Source organism: Globicephala melas, chromosome 11, assembly GCF_963455315.2.
Source record: "Globicephala melas chromosome 11, mGloMel1.2, whole genome shotgun sequence".
NCBI lineage: Eukaryota > Metazoa > Chordata > Mammalia > Artiodactyla > Delphinidae > Globicephala > Globicephala melas.
In genome coordinates this window covers 6,520,404-6,541,123 of record NC_083324.2, presented here as the reverse complement: position 1 = coordinate 6,541,123, position 20,720 = coordinate 6,520,404, and the positions used below count along the sequence as shown (strand labels likewise).

Here is a 20,720-nt window from a genome sequence, read left to right as displayed (position 1 = left end):
ACGGCAGGGACTCAGCAAATACCAGTTACTATGCACGCTAATGCCTTGCTGAGGTCTGGAAATGCGGAGGGAAGGCGACAGGGCCCTGCTCTCGGAGGAGCTGAGCAGGGAGAGGAAGGGCCAATTGTATCCTGAGGTGAGAAGCACCTTGACGGAGGGAACAATCAAGCCCACGTTATTTTTGGAAAATGGTCACGATCTGGCTTCCTAGCTCACGACCACAGCAAAAGCAGAGGAGGAGGCCACGCCACCTTCGACAGAGCTTTAATCCTTCCTCACTATCACCTTTTACCTCTCCATCAAAACTTACCTGCCCATGTCTTGGTTCCCCAAACCCTGCTATCTGCTAACGGCTAACCTGGTCAGAGAAGTTCTGCAGTAGACATGCATGCCCAGGGCTTCCTAGACCACTCCAGATAGCGTTTGGAAAAAAACAATGCAAGCAACACAGGCTTATTACGTAAAACTCAGGAAACGCCGAAAACCCAAATTGCCCATTCTCTTGTAACTAACCTACAGATGACATCTGGACAGACGCTTTCAGAGCTACCTCATCCTTTCCCAAGGAGTGACGCAGATGGTGGCAGGGAGTGGGTGTTGGGTGGAGAAGCCTCTCTCCTATCAAACACTCTGGAGTGACTGCTGATTCTACCCAGGCACAGAGCCAGCTCCCCACACTTGCACCCCATGAAAGGACAGTTTCTCTGATTCTCCGATTTCTCCGATTTCTCCGAGGTTGCTAGGGAAGCGGCAGCCCAGGGCCGTTGGCAGAACTCCCAGGCAGTCCCCCAGGCAAAGGGGCTGTGTCTCTGAATGTTTGTAAACGGATGGACAAACAGTCATGAAGCTCTGGGACAGTCCTCTGTGGGCTCCCAGGCCCTCGTTCCGTCCCAGGCCCCACCCAGGCTTAGGCAGGGCCCTCCGCACAGGGCTCCCCCTTCTCAAGTCCCCAAGTCAATAATACCCTCGGTGTGGCTGACCTCCGTCAGACACAAATTGAAAAATAATCTGACAGCATTAAAAGATACTCAAGCGTGAATGACTGAAATGATAGCCATGTAACCCACCCGGGAACATTGCTCTTTATCTCAAAAGGACATTGGCTGGGACTTCCCTGGTGGCGCAGTGGTTAAGAATCCGTCTGCCAACGCAGGGGACACAGGTTTGAGCCCTGGTCTGGGAAGATCCCACATGCTGTGGTGCAACTAAGCCTCTGCGCCACAACTACTGAGCCTACACTCCAGAGCCCACACGCCACAACTACTGAGCCCGCGCGCCTAGAGCCTGTGCTCTGCAACGAAGAGAAGCGACCACAACGAGAAGCCCGTGCACTGCAACGAAGAGTAGCCCCAACTAGTTCTCGCTGCAGCTAGAGAAAGCCGGCGCGCAGCAATGAAGACCCAATGCATCCAAAAAAAGAAAGAAAGAAAGAAAGAAAAGAACAAAGACATTGACTAACCCAAGCACACCTCTGTTTCAGTGGAATATTTCAGCAAGGTAAAGTGGCAACATACAGGCTCTGTGGGGACAGGGAAGGGAGAAGATCACACCTGCAGCAAATGTGTCCAAACCTCCGTTTTACATCTGTTTCTTGCTTCCTTTTCCTCCCCGGCTACTCACAGGTCCACAGGGTTTGGGGAGCAGCGGCCCAGAGCCTTGGTGTCAGGAAGGCGTTAGGGAGGCTGGGGCAGTCCGGGCAGTCGGGGTGGGGAGGGGAGGTCGACGGCGCTGAAGTGTAGGTGGGGATAGTTGACTGTACGGAGCGGTGATTTGCAAACCAGGTGTTTCCTAATCAGGGCCATTGACGGCGCTGCAGTGTACGTGGGGATTCTGAGCCCCCCAGGTGAACCAGGGGTCTTGGTCTCACACTCACCTGTCTCCTGGGCTGCTCTCAGTCTGCTTTCCAGGTGTGAGAAACCTATAAGCAGAGATCAGAAACGCCTGTCAGAGGGGCTTGTATTTTCTGGTGGCCAGGGATGCGGATCTGGCTGTTTAAAATTTAATATTTGAACTGATCCCAGTATTTAGAAACCGAGGGATTGCACACTTAAAAGCCGGCTTTCTGACCCCTCCGGGGAGAGCTGCATCTCTGGGCCACGTGCAGATTGGACAGTCATGGGCTGGAGCTGCGTGGGGCTGTCCCTCTAGGCCCACAGATGCTCCCCAATCCCACCCATCTGCCCCCGTGGGCGCTGGAGTGAGCAGCGCTGCTCGGGCATCTGACTGTGCGACCTGCACAGCCCAGGCTGCTCCCCATCTCGGCCCTGCCAGGCTCCCTCCCTCACCCATCCCTTCTCTGCTCCAGATACACAAACTGAGAATTCCAGGGAGAGAACGCCAGGCCCGTCGCTTGGAATAATCAAGGGTGAGAAGATTAAGTCAGACTCCAGGCAAAGTTTGGGTCAGGGGCCCTGCCACCCCCTCTCCGGGGTCCCTTTCCAGTATCTCTGCTCTGCAGCTCTGGGGGGCTGAATCAGGTAGTGTTCTGAGGGTTTAATAAAGGACCTCTTGACAAAGATGTGAGGAGTGGTGCAGTTCCCCAGCGAGAGCCAAAGTGGCGGTCCTGTTGCTACCATCCCTAATCTGGAAGGGGGTGGGAGGAAGAAATAGTTTCCAGACCCAGGCACACGGTGGGCTGCATGGGAAGACTCCTGATAGGAGTTGTCACCTGTGGGCAAGGCATGCAGCCAGCCCAAGGTGACCCTGAGAGGGACAGCTGGGAGACTAAATACCCCAACATCTCCCCCACCCCTCACTCTACAGCTTGCCAGGGCTCCCCATTGGCCAAAGCCAACAGGAAACTGGAGGGGGAGGGACTGAACGGATGCAGCCCTACAGGTCCCCTCCCGGCACAGGGCGGGGTGGAGAAGGGCAGACAGTGGGTCTCCAGGGGTGAATGGCAGGTATCCAGGGCAGTGGCCCTGCCTCCCGTGCCCCGTTCACCCACTGGATCCACACCCCTCAGGCCGTAAGCCAAGGCCGACCAGGTCCTTCAAGGTGTCAGAAGCTCGGTTCCACTCCAACCACTATTAGCTGGCCCGCAACCTTCCAAAGCCTCTCTGTTCTGCTCACCTGGCCTCAGCCTGAGTCTTCTGCCCCATCCTACAGCTACCCCCTCTCCCCCAGCACCTGGAGCCCCATCCGTGGGGCCCTGAGCTCACCTCGCCACCCGCACCTATTCTCTTCCACTGGACACCGGTCAAATTCCTCTCACTACGGAGCCGGGCTGTCCCCTTCCCAGAAGACAGCCCAGCACAGGGTTCACAGAGGTCTGGGAGCAGAGCTACGGGGAATCCACAGGCACGAGGCTGACATAGAGCAGTCACGGAGAAAGCGGCCAGCTAGTAAGAACAGAGGCCTGACAAGAGGCAGCCAGGTGCAGGGTTTCGTGGAACCCAGAGCTGGAAGTTACCCGGGAGATCACCTGCTCTGGCACCTGCTCTATACAGATGGGCAAACTGAGGCCAGGAGAAGTGGGGGAGGCTTGCACCGCAGACACAGCCAGAAAGTGGCAGAGCCGCTGTCCTGTTGGCCTGCCAGGCTGTCCCTGCCTCCTGGCCTGGGACACACGAGGACCCGGCTGAGTCAGGAGACTGGTGTCAGGTTCAGTTTTCTCAATAATGGTTTTACTAATAAGCACCAACATCAAGGGGTCCTGGTTCATCCTGTCTTCATCCCAAATCTGTGAGGCAGGTACTGTAGTCATGCTACAGATAAGGAAGGTGAGTCCCAGAGGAGTTACCCAGCACGCCTTAGACCAGCACGGCAAGTGAGTTCTGTAGCAGGGGCAACAACATGGATGGACAATAATGATAACGAGCACTGCCGACGAGGATGTTTTCTCCAAACTGGCCCCGTGCTTAGGTCCTCACACACACTAGCCCATGAAGCGTCTTGTTGTTTTGGGAGTTTTTGTGTGTATTTTTTTTTTTTTTTTTTTTGCGGTACGCGGGCCTCTCACTGTTGTGGCCTCTCCCATCGCAGAGCACAGGCTCCGGACGCGCAGGCTCAGCGGCCATGGCTCACGGGCCTAGCCGCTCCGCGGCATGTGGGATTCTCCCGGACCGGGGCACGAACCCGTGTCCCCTGCAATGGCAGGCGGACCCTCAACCACTGCGCCACCAGGGAAGCCCTGTTTTGGGAGTTTTTAATGAACTCTTCCCACTTGGTTAGAATGTGGAGGGTATATATATCAGCTTTACTGAAACATAATTGACATATAACATTATGTGAGTGTAAGGTGTATGTGTCATGTGATATGCTTATATATTGCAAAGTGATGATCACTGTAGCGTTAGCTAATACCTGCATCACATCACATAATTACCATTTCTTTTTTGCTGTGAGAACATTTAAGAGCTGCTCCCTTAGCAACTTTCCAGTGTATATATCCCATAGTTTTAACCGGACAGGACTAGCTATGGGTTATTTAGATGACTCCTGACTAGTTTCCACACACTCATTTTCTGACCCTCTGCGGGCCTCTCCCTGACATTTCAGCCTGTACGAGGCAGAAAGCAGAATCGGCCACCTGTCACGCCCAGTACCCTTCCGTGATGTTCAAGGGGCCTCCCCAGGCTCAGCTGGGCCCACCTGCTCCTCACCTGAGGCCCTGAACTCACATACACGGTGGCAAGGGCCCAGGCTGTGGACAGCCAGGCCTGCCTCATCGGCGGTGCCCTGTCTTCTCCAACAGGGACTGCTGGGATGAAAGCCTGATGAGCAATCTGTCCTCGCTGGCAAATTTTTAATTATGGAAGAAAGGAGACCCCGGCCCCTGGCCCAGCCAGCACTGCAGGGAGGGTGGTGCTTGGGTGTCGCCACTGTTAACATTTTATCCACACTGACAACAGCTATGAACCCTGCGTCCACGTTTTTCTGTCCGTAAATGAAGGTGAAAGGCTAAGATGAGGGGTGATTGGCGGGAAAACCGCCAGACCCCCGGCATGGAAAGTTCTGAAGTGACATGAGGGTGAGTGAGACTAGGTCTCCAGAAGGCCTGGGGCAAGGCCAGGCACAGGGGTAGGGGGTGTGGGAAGCTGAAGGCCTTGCCAGCTGTCAGTCAACAGCTCTTGCCCTTCTAAACTGCAGGTGATGCACCTCGCTCCCTGGATCCTCTAACGGTGAACCAGCCGAGACAGGGCTGAGCTTGGAGCACGGTCCCTGGGTGGGGGCCCCAACCCCCGGGCTTCAGGTCACTGATCCAGGAGAGCAGGAAGCCTGTGGGATTATCCACAACTCAACTCCATCCGATTTCACAAGTCAGCCCATAAAGAGAAATGAAGGCCTGAGTTCAAATCTTCACTTCATCTTTACTGGCCCATGTTCTCGAGCAAGTCACTTCAACCTCCTGTGCCTCAGTTTTCTCCTCCATAAAATGGGAATAGAAATAGCCACTGGAGAGGGCAGTGATGAAGAGAAACTGAGAGGATGCAGGGAAAACATGGAGGGCTGTGCCCGGCATACAGTGAGTTCTTGATAAACATTAACCATAACAAGGAAGAAGGAACCACCAGCTCTGCTTGCAAATTACTTATAAACTAGTGGGGATCTCACACTGGCTAAGAACAAAACTCACAAGGAAGATGAAGTAAGGGTAAAACGACACTACAAAACACCCGGAATGAGAACTTGGGGTGTGGACGATCATTTTGATTTAGAGGTGGCAATCAGGGGAGGTTCCCCTGAAGAAGGGACCTGGAAAATACACCTCCAGGTACCTCCATCCTTTGTGAGTTCAGGGACTAATCGCTGGTGGGAGGCCTTCCCCATCCTGAAGTCCCCTTTCAGCAAATTGGGCATCGATGAGGTTACAGTGAGGACTGCTTCTCAGTAATACCACTGTTTAGCCAATAAAGTCACGAATCATTGGCTCCCAGGGGCCCCAGACTTTCTTCCAGGAATCTTCCCAGGATTGCTTCAGCCCATGTGGATTCCATGCTTCTCACGTGGCACTAGCAGCCAAAGCCCAAACCACATGCCCTAAACAGCCTGCTAGCAGGGGTGGAGCCCTGGGTTCTAGCCCCAGCTCGGCCCCCTGCTTCCTGTGAGATGTTGACCAAGTGCCAGCCACTCTCTGCGCCACAGCTGCCCTATCTGTGCCCGGGGGATGCACTAAATTAGAATCCCCCTGAATAAGCTCTGGGAAGCACTAGACTTGTGAGAGGCTGCTTAGAGGGGGCCATGGTTCATGCTGAAGCCCCTGCTGCCCTTGTAGATTTCACAAAGCAATGAACACATCAGGCTCTGATAAGTCCTGCAACATAGAAACCGGCTTAGTTTTGCTGGACCCAGCATTTCCCGAACTAACTTCACTTTCAAACTTTTTTGGGGGAGTAATGTCTATTAACACCCACAAAACTAGCATTCCTCAGAACCCACTTTGGGAATGCTGGCCTCAAAGATCTCTCAGGTACCTTCCTGCTCTGTCAATAAGGGGATTCAATAAGAGTCTGGGGTGTGGAATTTCACCCTCTGGGTAATTTTTCCAAAACGTCTCTGCTGCATTTCTGACCAAGATGGGAGGGTGCCCTCCTCCAGCTCCCATGGCAGGTGCCGTGTCTGGATCTCCATCACAGCCATCCTTGCCCTGCAATGGTGGGTGTGTCTCTTCCCACAATGGACCATAAGCTCTTGAGGGATGGACCGTGTCTGGACACTGGTGTGTCCAAGGGCTTGACAAACTCAGAGGCTGAAACACATACATACACAGTGTGTGCTCAATAAATATGTTTAGGGATGATGTTTAAAATATTTTACACGGGGCATGTACCAAGAGGGACTCAAGCTATAAATAACCTATACAGGTGCTTGTCAGTTGAACACCAGCCTGGTGGAATGAATGAATGAATGAACGACAAGACCTGTAGGAGAGAACATAACTATTAAATAGAGAGAAAAAGCACTTTCTAATGCAAAGCCCAGTGCTCTGTTTTTAACATTTTTTCCCCTTCTGGGTTTTCCTGGCTTGGCTATTCAGATCTGGGTATGGGGGCTGGGTGCTACGAAGATAACCCTCCCTCCAGTGCCCCAGGCGGGAGCCAATGCCAGAGGAGAAAGTGGGCTTTTCTGTGTCCTCAAAAGAGCTGGCAGTAGGTTCAGCATTTCAAATATCCTTCTGAAATCTGAATCCAAAATGGAACATTTTTTCGAGTAAATAATACCCTTGAAGTCAGTTCAGGGCACCACAGCCCCCTGAACTTCAGAGGTGGGGCGGCACAGGGAGCCGTCAAAGCACAGCGCACCCCAAAGCCAGGTCTCCTGGCTCCCCCAGGCTGCCTGCCTTCCAGGGGCAAGAAGAGTGGGGGCATTTCAGGCCTTGGAGTATCCAAGAGACATTTTTCTCTGATCAGACCTGCTAAGGCCACAGGGAGATTCTGGAAGGCCATGCCCTGGGGGCCCTACAGGGTCATGGGCTTTGGGGGCCCTGGGTCAAGGGTGGGGGGGTGGAGACGGAGTGGAGGAGTCTGGTGGCTGAAGGTAAGATTAGAACGGGTCAGGGTCCTCTCCGAGGGACGGGCAGCACCTGACGCCGTGGAGCTAGCGGATGGCACGGCTTCAGATTTCCATATTGGTTTCTCTCCGCCATCAGGATTTGAAGCAGATACCACCCGGTTTGAGTTACAGAATCCAGCTCATGGCTTCCTGACCTTGCAGAGGAGGTGTGAGTTCTCAGGAGGGGCCAGGCCCGGGGCACATCCAAAGGGTGCAGGAGAGAGTGGCCAGGACAGAGCCAGGACAGCAGGGCTAAACTGGTGGGAAGCAATGTCCACCTCAATTTAACCAGCAGTTTGCCTTTTTTTTTTTTTTAGTGTTTTTATGGTTACTTTCTATTCATAACTGCTGTTACCATTGTTTTTCCATTTATGGTAGCAATAAGTTTCATTTTGATTTTTTAAAAAGTGAGCTCATTTGAATAGAAACACAAAGTACTTTTCAGGACAGGTGACCTCATCTACAGGTGAGGAGGAGGTATGACAATGACTGGAATCTGGGCAACTCTCATCTAGCCCAACCTGCCCACATCCCAGATGCGTACACGGAGTCCAGAGGGGAGGGATCTTCCCCGAGCACACACAGCTGGTTGATAGCAAGAGTCGGGATGAAGAACTCAGGGTCAGGGTCTTTCTGTTGGGCCATCTCTTCTCTGTGAAGCCAGGTTGTGAAGCTCCCCCAGTGTGGTCCTCACGGTGCAGGGGAAACCTGCTGCCTCCAGGGTATTGGGGCCCTGCAGAGGCCGGACCTGAGCCATATTCATCTCTCTATGCCACAGAGCCAGCCACAGAATTGGTGTTCAGTAAGAATCTGGTGAAAGGAATGGATGGTGGGGATGGATGGGTAGATGGATGGATGGATGGGTGGGCGGATGGATGGTTGGAGAGACAGGTAAGTGGATAGAAGAAGATGCAGAAGGAGAAAGAAGGGGATGGACGGAGACGTTAATGAATAAATTATGTGGCTGATGACTTAAGCTCTCCCTCCCAACTTCACCCATCTAAGGGTATTTTCATTCTGTTAGAGAACTAGCAGAAATTTCTCTAAGACAAAAGAATTCATGGTGAAATTTCAGATACCATGACAGACTGGGAGAGACAAAGAACCTTCCCCTGTCCCCATTTCACCAGTGAGACCTCGAGACAAAAGTGAGTGACACTGCTCAGGGAGCCCAGGGCCTCAGCTTCTCATTTGGCTTTTGAAACTTACTCTATGACCTTGGATGAATTCTCTCCCTTTCCTGGCCCTCGCTTTTCTCATGCATAAAATGGGGGGTGGGAGGCAAGTCAAATGAGTCCCGCTATCTCAGCCTCCTAGGACCAACCCCCACCCCCCCGCCCAAGGCCTATCAGAGGCCAAAGCCCCTCCAAGCATGTCCGATGCTGCCAGTAGGCACTGAATCCTTCAGTCAGACTCGGCTTTTCTAAGAGGTGAGCACCTTTCTGCAAAGTGATGTGCTGAGGGCAGCCAGCCAAGCAAGAGCCCCAAGAACAGATCAGCCATGGGCTCCATCTTGCTGTGCCTTTGGCACCAGCGTATATAAAGGAGAAAACATCAGAAAGGCTGGTGACATGGAGTCAAGTCCTGCGTCCCCTAAATGATGCATCCCTTCACATATAAAACTGTCATGCACAGGGTGTGGACAAACCAAAGGTGGGAAGACAAGGGAGGGGCGGGACGGAGAGGCTCAGAGCACAGGCCCCTGGGTCAGCCAGGCCTGGGTGCAAATCCGGCCCCTGCCCCTTCTTAGCTGTGTGACCTTAGGCCAGTCTCTCTGCGCCTCATCATCATCTTCTTCCAACGTGGGGCACCTATTAGCTCGCCACTTCACTGCGCGGTTGTGAGTCAAAGAAGATAATCCGTGTGCATGGCTGGGCTCCGCTTCCCCAGTGGGCTGCATGGGGATGGCTGTTTGCTCAAATGCTAAGTGTTTGCTGAGCACCTAGACATGCCAGGCCCTCTGCTCTGCTCTGGGGCCTCAGTGGTTTACTAAGGCAGCCCTAGTGTCTAACCTCGTGGAGTTTAAAGTCTCGGGGAAGAGATGGGGAGATGGTCATTTACAAAATGGTCACTCCAATGAATGTGAACTGTCCCTGAGACAGGTTCTATAAAGGGGAAAGTGCGGTGGAGCGGAGGCTACGTCACGGGGATCCCTTTGTCCTGGGGCAAGCAAGGGTCATCAGGGAAGTGACTTCAGCTGAGACCTGAAGGGTGTGCAGGCTGTGAACAGGTAAAGGTGTTGGAGGTGGGGAGTGGGTAATGGGAATAGGGAGAGAGGTTTCGCAAGTGCAGAGTGGTAGGAGGGACACAATGTATTCAAGGATCTGGGAGGAAGCCAGTGGGGCTGGAGCAGACAGCAAGAGGCAGCGTGGTATCAAATGAAGCTGGAGACGTAGGCAAGAGCCTGAGCGCCCAGCGACTCGTGGGCCATGGGCAGGGCTTTGGGATTTTTCCTGGGAAAAATGGGAAGCTATTAAAGGGCAGAAAGTGGAAGGGTGAGGAGTCCAGTTACTGTGATGTGGAGAATGGATGTACGGAACCCAGAGGGGACGCTAGGAGCAGTAGGGCAGCCATGCCTCTGTCCAGGCGAGGTGGCCCAGGCTGGTTGGTGGCCACAGAATGGACATCAGCCAGGAACAGCCCTCATCCAAGCGTCGGCAAATGACTAATATACAGGGAGGTGGTGCCTGTGAGGCACCAGGACATCCCCTGTCCCATTTCAGCGAGGTCTCTTAAAGGCCCTAAAGCTCAATCTCAGCCCCAGGAACAAGGCAGGCCCTCCCCGGGGTCCTCAGTGCGGGATGGCTCCCCTGGAGCGGGATGTCCATGTGATAGTTAACGTATTGCTTATCCACAGACTTTACAGTTTACAACCACCCTTCACAGCCTTTATCACATCTGATCCTCACAACCGCCGTCAAGGTGGGAGAACTCCAAATCCAACCTCTTCCCTGACTCCCTTTTGGAGAATAAAAACCATAATGATGATAATAACTATTGCTGTACAGTTGATTCTTATTATTAGTGGTAGTTACGTTCTATAAAATCTCGACAAACACCGAGTTAGCGAATACTGAAACAGTGGTCCTAGCGGAAATACAGGGATAGCTTCCTGTGAGCCTCAACTGACAACATTTTCATCAGCTGATCCATACATAACCTTGTTTTATGTGTGTTTCCATATAAAGACACCTTATTTAGTATCCACTGTTGATTCCTTAACAGTGAACTCACGCCTGAACGATGCTCACCGGACACACGTATTTTCTTCATAAGACGCATCACAGCCTTCCTGGCTTAGGAACACTAGACAGCACTTCAGCACCGTGCGTGGGGGCCATTGAAAACAGCCAAATCACCAACAAAAAGTGCAAAAACGTGAAAAACGTGGCACCAAGTAGACCACCAGGAAGCACACTTGTTGACACACGAGAGCTGAAACAAGAAAGCAGAGCGACACCCTGTTCAACCTCAGCTGGGAACCTTCACGTCGGGTGACTCAAAGTTTTCACCGCTTTGCACATATCTGCAAATGACTGCAAAAGCACCGTGAGTACTGATTTGAGGGTTACAACTAAAATTGAGTCAGGAGGCAGATTTAATGAGTAACACGGAATCTGAGAAGCATGAGGATCCCCCATATGCATCCACCAACGCCGGGCCCTCGGGGTGCTGGGGGCGCAGAGCCCGCTCTCCCAGGACTGACCCTTCATCTGCAGAGTGCGCGCTGCCTGCCAGGCGTCATGCACCCTCACCACCCTGTGACGGTTATTTTGCAGAGGAGATGGCGAGCTCTGGCTGCAGGTGGAGGGTCCCAGAGCGGGGGAGTGGCCCAGCAGGGATGTTAACCGCACCCCTAAGCTTCATCTGCATGCCCTCATTCTAAAAACTGTCTTTACATCAGGTTTCTTAAAACCCTGATTCATTTCCGCCTTCCTGCCAAGTAAGCAGTTCAGCTCACAAACTATATTAATCCCTGGCAGAAATTCATTTAAACAAAATATTGCCAAGCAACACAAAGGCAGAAATCCTCTTACGACCCACATGGGTATCGATGCTTGGCGTTGAGGGAGGGCTGAGCCTCTTACTGCTGGATTGTCAACACACCCAAATCCTGGAGCAAAGAGTCCAGGCAGGGCCAGAGGACAGGCCTAAGAGACACGGCCCGCCCCCAGGACAGGATGACCACTCGCCATGGTGGGGGGCAGGCACAGCTCTTCGCCTGACAGTTTCATGGGATCCTCATAGAAAAGGGAGGGCAATGCTTAAGGGCTGGACACTTTTTAGTGAAAACCAGCTTTATGATCCTGACTATTTAACTCCCCCAAATGCCAAATCCTGCATTTGAGACTTTCTAAAGCACTTTCACATCCATGGCTGACTCCACTTTCCTCCGACTGAGAGGTAGGTGGTGGTATTAGCCCAGTGGAGAGACGAGGAAAGCGAGGCTCAGGGGAGGGGAATCCTTTGCCCGATGTCACACAGCCAGGCAGGAGGCAGAGCGGGGATTTGATCCCATGTCTTTTGTCTCCCAAGGCACTGTCTTTCAATCGCTTCCTCATGTAGAGAAAGGACGGCTTCTTCCTCTGAGTTGGTCCATTCCAAACTGGAACTTGTGTTTCAGAAGCAGAAAAGGGGAAGTACATAGCTGTGCGCACTGACCCTATCCCATGTGGATCGGTTTTGCAGCCCAGCCCTGCCACCTGCCAGCTGCGCGTCCTGGAGCAAGTTACTGATTCTCTCTGTGTCTCAGTTTCCTTATCTGGAAATCTCTAAAGGAGGATCTGCCACAGAGAGTGGCTGCAAGGATTAAATGAGTCAATATCTGCAAAGTGCTTAGCATAGAGTTTGCCACTTCGTAAGTGCCATGTAAATGTTTATTAAAATTAAACAAAATTAACCTAGGTGTAAATCAGAAGGGGAAAGCATTTGCCAAATCAATTTTCTAATTCAGTTGAACTCCATGTTTACATGCTCTAATTAACACTACTATTAACAGCCACGTGGTAAGTCCATCTTTCCTACCTATAGCAACTTCAGGTAGGAACAGAGTTACACGACAACTCTGCGTGCAAATAGTACTGAACCCGTTTTATAGATGAAGACTCCTGGGGCTCAGAGAGGTGAAGTGACTTGCCCGAGGTCACATAACTGGTAAGTGGCAGAGCCAGGTTTCAAATCCAGCAAAAAGACCTGTGCCTCCCATCTGATCAGCGGTGCCTAAGCTCCTGCTAACTGAGACAGGCTCCTGGAGGCCCAGGCTTTGGGAGAGAAGGTCGTTGCCAAGGGGCTGCTGTGGACACAGTGGGACAGACCATGCAGAGTGGACCCCACTCCTGCCCCCAGAAGAGAACTCCGGGCTCCATACGCCCCATGCAAAACAGGCCCTGCCTCCTTTAACAAGAGGCATGGGGTCCCCTGCATTCTGGCAGGAAGGAGCAAAAGCGGCTCCACGTCAAATACAACGTCAGGATTAAAATTCAGAAGGTGGCAGAAGAATTAACATGACTTGATGGCAATTTCCCAATCTGTTTGTTATAGAAGTTTCAGGAGGGCTGTATTTCTCACTCTGAGTGGTTTGTGCCCAAAGCTAAAATATTGTCCCATATCCAGAAGAGAGAAGGGACTTTGAAGTTCATGTGAAGCAGGCCCATGAGGTCCCTCGCCTGGATCAGGAGGCTCGGGTTTGAGGCCTGGCTCGGTCACTATCTTGCTGTATGACCTCAGGAAAAGCCTTTCCTTCTCTATGTCTCATGAGCAGTGGGAAGTGGCCAGAGGCTGTATCCAGTCTGGAGACGATTTTTTGTTGTTGGCATGGAGACAGGTTTAAAAATTAGGAAACTTACATATAAAAGTGCAGATTTCTGGATTTTCTTGAAAATGGGAATATCTGGCTCCTGGATCTCACCTTCCCACGAGGTGAACTATTGGATGGCATGAGTGTGACTGTTCCCTTAGAGGCACCAAAGTCCCTCTAAGTCCCACTATTCCTCGCTGCTTATACCCACCTCCCCCCACCTTCCTGCAACCTGGCATCAGTCTGGCCCTGGGGACATCTGAGTTTGCCACCCATGCAGTCAGTATCCTCTGTGGGTCCTGTAAGCATTAACAGTTACTGGTTTCAAGAGTGTCCCTCCATGTTAGCTGTCATTGTTCTGAGGACCTGTGGGAACAGGGACCTCGCCTCCTTGCCCTGGTTACCCCAGGGCCCAGCACGTGGCAGGTGCATCACAATTTTTTGATGAAGCAGACTTCTGAGACAAAGTTGACGGTGGAACGAGCCCTGAACGAAGTGGGAGAGCCTGGCCTTGAGCTCTACCCTGCGACAGAGGGACACCTGTCATGGAGGGGTCCCTGCCCTTCTCCTGGGCTTCTCTTTTCGCCTCTAAAGAGGATGGGCCAGCTCTGCCAGGCCCCCTGCAGGAGCCTTTGGCGTGAGGCTCTGCCCTCTGCCAACATGCAAATTGCTCCACTCTTTCTAGGACTGAGCTTCACAGAACTTTCTCGAGGGACAGGTTTGCTAGGGAAGCCCCATCACATAGGGAGTCAGGGCTCACAGGTCTGAGCTGGGTGCCAGGGAGACACGGCAGCATGTTACTCAGCTCGAGGAAAGGGAGATGACCCCTTAAGTGTGGCTTCAGGGACCCTTCCGTGGATACTAGAGGGGGCAGGCCGTACCTGACAGAGGACGGGCCTTCCAACATCCACAGGATCACCAGGTGAGTGTCCATCCACAGGAACTGGTGAGTTCCCAGTGGCCCTGCTGTGTGGGAGGCAATAGGGAGTGGTGGGGACTGTGGGGGCTTGCAGAGTGGCCACCGCTCAGCTCACAGTTGCCCGAGCTTCTAAAATTTTCAAAAGGAGTTGGAAACTCAGGTTTTTCCACAACATCTCTCAGTTTGGGGATTTGGGCAGCTAATTCCAGTTTAAAACAGCAGGTGGGATAACGCAACGTACACAGAATTAAACATGTATCCACAGGATTAGCCCGAAGACCCCCCAGTTTGGAGGCTCTGAGTCAGAGTCTCAGGGGTTAGGAGTGTTGCAGGTCAAGTAATCAGGAAGCAGCTCTAAAATCCACGTGCAGTGCCCCTCCCTCCACCAATGACACCCTGAGGACACCAGGCAATGCGACTTCCTGGCTCTTAGGTATGTACGGTGGTGAAGTTTCTCCATCGTACCCCTGTGCCATTTCTTCCCATGTCTGGAGACTCGGAAGCCCACCCCATCCCTTCCCCCCACCCTCTCCAGTGTTCTGAGCACTTGGGACGCAGGGACAGACAGGAATCAGACGCTGCTGTCCAGCACAGTCTGCCATGATTTGGCCTTGGTGGAAAATTCCACTGGCTCCTCCTAGGTAGCACTTTGCACACAGCGACAACACAGCAGCCAAGGGCATCCTCCCACAAAGCCCTGCTCTTCCCTGACAAGGATGGCACCTTCTCGGTCATCCTCGTCAATCCCTGCTGGCTTTGCACTGACCAGGCAAGACCACCCTCTGAAAATGGTCCCCTGGGGGGTGTTTCACTGAGTGCTTCCTGGCCTCAGCTCAAAGAGATTCCTGCGGCGAGAGAGGCTGTGTCGGTGGCTCTGACGCTCACTCCCAGGCTTTCCTGCTGGGCCTCCTGGGACATGGGCAGGGGCAAAGGACCCCTCAGGGCCACCCAAATTGAAGCCTTGGGTCCCAAAACTTGCACAAGTGTCCAGAGATACAAACCATGCCACTTAGCAACTGGATGACCTCCCACAACTTCAGCCTCTAAGAAGGGGATAAAATCCTCGGTCTGCTGACCCTACAGGGGCAGGATGTGGGCAAGCCCGATGCAGAAGTGCTGTTGTAATGTAAAGGCAAGTTTCTCTTCCTGTGGCCCCTGAGTGTTCTCCTGGCATCAGTGATGAGCTGCTTCGCTCACCCAAATGCTCCCTGCCTCTGAGAGCCAGGGACCCACAGACAGGAACGTGAGGTGACAGCGGGGGAGGCTGGGCCACTTCCCAGGAGATGCACAGGGCCGGTCCTGAAGGTCTGGCTTCATGCCCACACCACCTTTCTGAGTTGGAGGAGGCTGGAAAAATGAGCTCACTCAGGCCGAGGGACCTGGTTGCCTATGGCCCCACGCAGATTAGAAAGAACTTCTAGAAACAGGGATTGTTCTAAAAGGTGAAGACGGTCCATTTCTTCCCTGATTTAAACTGCTCAGGGGACTTTCACTTCCAGCTAGGATGGAGTAACAGAGACCAGCTTACCCTCAAGCCTGCAAAGACTGAAAAGTGGGCAAAACGTACAAAACAATAATTTGTTTGCAACTGGACATCAGACAATGAGGGACAGTGGTAACCGAAAGATGAGAAATAAGAAGTGAGCCCAGTGACTGCCCCAGCTTACTGACTTGAGAAGTTTCCAGGCCATGGCTCAGCAGGGGGAACCCAGGTGGAAACTAGTGGACTCCTTGCATTGAGAAGATGGAGCTGAGGGTCCAGGACTGGACACTGGAGAGACAAGAGCAGTGCAGAGAGATCTGGAGATCGCAGAGGGAACCCTGCAGTACACAGCTGAGTACCGATCTGGCCTGTGTATGAGGAAACTACCGAAGGCCAGGGGAAGAACCACCCAAAAGGACTACAGAGAACAAGCTCTGACACTCAGGTAGGGCTGGGAATAGTGCCCATAGCCACCAGCCAGACTGGCAATGCTCAGGATTCATGGGACACTAAGTCAAGTACTCAGAAGGGGGCAACAAATAGCTCCAAACTGAGCACTGCTCTGGTTCCATGAGAGAAATACTCAAAGCAAGACCCAAAAGGATCAAATTGCTTCCAAGTAGCTTAACTGCCTCTCAGACAAAGCTCAAGTATATTGATAGGGATACAAAAACATCTAGCACCCAACAAGGTAACACGCAGTGTCTGGAACCCATTAAAAAATTATCAGGTATGCAAAGAAGCTGGAAATTACAATCATAATGAGAAGATAAAGCAATCAAAAGTGACCCAGAACTGATCTATACATTAGAATGAGCAGATAGGGATGCAATGTTATTATAACTGAATTCCATATATTCAAAAAGGTAAGTAGAGATAAGGAAGATATAGAAAAGACAGATCTAATGTCTAGAGATGAAAACTACAATGTGTGTAATGAAAAAGACACTGGATGAGACCAACAGTAGATTAGACAGTGTGGAAGGAAAGATTAATGCACTTGAAGACAGCAATAGAAACTAAAAGGAAACACAATGATTAGAGAGAAGAAACAACAGAATAGAGCATCAGTGAACTGTGGGACAACTTTAAGTTGCTTAATATTTGTGCTAGAGTCCTCAAAGGAGAGGAGAAAGGGGAGAAAATGCAGAAAAGTATTTGAAGAAACAATGGCTGAAAATTTTACAACATTGGATGAAAACTATAAACACACCAACTCAGGAAGCCGAAAGGAACATAAAGAAAACTGTATCAAGGATCTTCAAAATCAAATTTCTCAAAACATGTGATAAAGAGAAAATCTTAAAAGTAGCCATAAAGAAATAGATGCATAATATACAAAGAAACAAAGATAATGACGACAGACTTCTCACTGGAAACAATGCAAGTGAGAAGATAGCGGGGTAACAGCTTTAAAATATGGAAAGAAAAGAAGTGTACAAAGATGTCACAAAGAAAGAAAACTACAGGCCAATATCACTGATGAACATAGATGCAAAAATCCTCAACAAAATACCAGCAAACAGAATACAACAGCACATTAAAAGGATCATACACCATGATCAAGTGGGGTTTATTCCAGGAATGCAAGGATTCTTCAACATATGCAAATCAATCCACGTGATACACCATATTAACAAATTGAAGGAGAAAAACCATATGATCATCTCAATAGATGCAGAGAAAGCTTTCGACAAAATTCAATACCCATTTATGATAAAAACCCTGTAGAAAGTAGGCATAGAGGGAACTTTCCTCAATATAATAAAGGCCATATATGACAAACATACAGCCAACATCATCCTCAATGGTGAAAAACTGAAACCATTTCCACAAAGATCAGGAACAAGGCAAGGTTGCCCACTCTCACCACTCTTATTCAACATAGTTTTGGAAGTTTTAGCCACACCAATCAGAGAAGAAAAAGAAATAAAAGGAATCCAAATAGGAAAAGAAGAAGTAAAGCTGTCACTGTTTGCAGATGACATGATACTATACATAGAGAATCCTAAAGATGCTACCAGAAAACTACTAGAGCTAATCAATGAATTTGGTAAAGTAGCAGGATACAAAATTAATGCACAGAAATCTCTGGCATTCTTATACACTAATGATGAAAAATCTGAAAGTGAAGTTAAGAAAACACTCCCATTTACCACTGAAACAAAATGAATAAAATATCTAGGAATAAACCTACCTAAGGAGACAAAAGACCTGTATGCAGAAAACCATAAGACACTGATGAAAGAAATTAAAGATGATACAAATAGATGGAGAGATATACCATGTTCTTGGATTGGAAGAATCAACATTGTGAAAATGATTCTACTACCCAAAGCAATCTACAGATTCCATGCAATCCCTATCAAACTACCACTGGCATTTTTCACAGAATTAGAACAAAAAGTTTCACAATTTGTATAGAAACACAAAAGACCCCGAATGGCCAAAGCAATCTTGAGAAAGAAAAATGGAGCTGGAGGAATCAGGCTCCCTGACTTCAGACTATACTACAAAGCTACAGTAATCAAGACAGTATGGTACTGGCACAAAAACAGAAATATAGATCAATGGAACAGGATAGAAAGCCCAGAGATAAACTCATGCACATATGGTCACCCTATCCTGATAAAGGAGGCAAGAATATACAGTGGAGAAAAGACAGCCTCTTCAATAAGTGGTGCTGGGAAAACTGGACAGGTACATGTAAAAGTATGAAATTAGAACACTCCCTAACACCATACACAAAAATAAACACAAAATGGATTAAAGACCTAAGTGTAAGGCCAGACACTATCAAACTCTTAGAGGAAAACATAGGCAGAACACTCTATGATATCAATCACAGCAAGATCCTATTTGACCTACCTCCTAGAGAAATGGAAATAAAAACAAAAATAAACAAATGGGACCTAATGAAACTTAAAGGCTTTTGCACAGCAAAGGAAACCATAAACAAGACCAAAAGACAACCCTCAGAATGGGAGAAAATATTTGCAAATGAAGCAACTGACAAAGGACTAATCTCCAAAATTTACAAGCAGCTCATACAGCTCAATAACAGAAAAACAAACAACCTAATCCAAAAATGGGCAGAAGACCTAAATAGACATTTCTCCAAAGAAGATATACAGATTGCCAACATCACATGAAAGAATGCTCTACATCATTAATCATTAGAGAAATGCAAATCAAAACTACAATGAGATATCATCTCACACCAGTCAGAATGGCCATCATCAAAAAATCTAGAAACAATAAATGCTGGAGAGGGTGTGGAGAAAAAGGAACACTGTTGCACTGTTGGTGGGAATGTAAATTGATACAGCCACTATGGTGAACAGTATGGAGGTTCCTTAAAAAACTACAAATAGAACTACCATACGGCCCAGCAATCCCACTACTGGGCATATACCCTGAGAAAACCATAATTCAGAAAGAGTCATGTATCAAAATGTTCACTGCAGCTCTATTTACAATAGCCAAGACATGGAAGCAACCTAAGTGTCCATCAACAGATGAATGGATAAAGAAGATGTGGCCCATATATACAGTGGAATATTACTCAGCCATAAAAAGAAACGAAATTGAGTTATTTGTAGTGAGGTGGATGCACCTAGAGTCTGTCATACAGAGTGAAGTAAGTCAGAAAGAGAAAAACAAATACCACATGCTAACACATATATATGGTATCTAAGGAAAAAAGAAAGAAGTGTAAATCTACTGCCAAAAATATCTTTTGAAAACAATGGCAAAATAAAGACATTTTCAGACACACAAAACCTAAAAGAATTCATCACCAGCAGTCATACTCTAAGAAATGTTAAAGGAAGTCTTTCAGACAGAAGGAAAATGACACCAGATGGGACTACAGATCTTCACAAGGAATGAAGAGCGTTGGAAACGGTAACTACATAGGCAAATATGTAAGATATTAAAATTTATACAAACCCTTAAAAAAGATATGGACTGTTTAAACAAAAATAAGGTAGTGTGGTGTTTATAATACATTTGACCCTTGAACAAGGTGAGGGTTAGGGGTGCCGACCCCATGAAGTAAAAAAATCCATGTATAATTTTATAGTTGGCCCTCCATATCCACAGTTCTGCATTCACAGATTCAGGCAACCAACCACGGATCATGTAGTCCTGTAGAGCATATTTATTGAAAAAAATCCACTTATAAGTGGACCCACGAAGTCAAAGCTGTGTTGTTCAAGGGTCAACTGGATACACAAAAGTAAAGTGTATGACAATAATAGTAGAAAGGTCCGGTGTGGGGGGAATGGAAATATACTAAGACATATTCCATGTGATGTGATACACTTGAAGACAGACCGATAAGTTAAAGATCTGTTCTATAAACACTAAAGACATCACTAAAGTAACAAAACAAAGAATTAGAGCTAGTATAATCACAAAGGAAATTAAATAGAATCATAAGGATATTCAATCAATCCAAAAGACAGCAGGAAAAGAGGGAGAAAAAGGACACAAAGAACAGAAGGGACAAACAACAAGATGAGAGATTTAATGCTAACCATATCTATGATCTCAAGAAATGTAAGTGGTCTAAGGTCCCCCAATTAAAAGGTAGAGATTGTCAAATTGGATTAAAAAGCAAGACACAACTCTATGCTGCCTACAAGAAATGCACTTCAACATAAAGACACAAATATGTTAAAAGCAAAACTATGGAAAAGATACACCCTACTAACTAATCAAAAGCTGGAGTGGCTGTATTAATATCAGACAAAGTGGATTTCAGAGCCAAGACTATAAGCAGGGATAAAGAAGGTCACTTCACAATGATAAGGGATTCAATTGATCAAGAGGACACAGCAATCCTAAATGTTTAAACTCAATTTAGCAATCCTAAATGTTTAAGAGAGCTTAAAATACACTAAGCAAAAACTGTTGCAAATGCAAGGAGAAATAGTCAAATTTACAATCATAGTTGGAGATATCAATTCCCTCTCTTCATAACTGATCGAACAAGGGACAGAAACAGGAGAACACTTTTACAA

General features: G+C 49.0%; 1 protein-coding gene across 3 annotated transcripts in view; it reads right to left on the bottom strand.

Moving 5' to 3' along the window:
* The window catches only part of ATP2B2 (ATPase plasma membrane Ca2+ transporting 2), a 351,712-nt gene that overhangs the window by 273,327 nt on the left and 57,665 nt on the right, over positions 1 to 20,720 (bottom strand). For 2 of the 3 annotated variants that reach the window (XM_060307759.1, XM_060307760.1), the window contains exon 2: positions 1,874 to 1,918. The exons of the other annotated variant lie outside the window; for it this stretch is intronic. The gene's annotated coding sequence lies outside the window, so the exon portion shown is untranslated. The remainder of the gene's footprint in view (positions 1 to 1,873; positions 1,919 to 20,720) is intronic. 3 annotated transcript variants of the gene reach the window in all.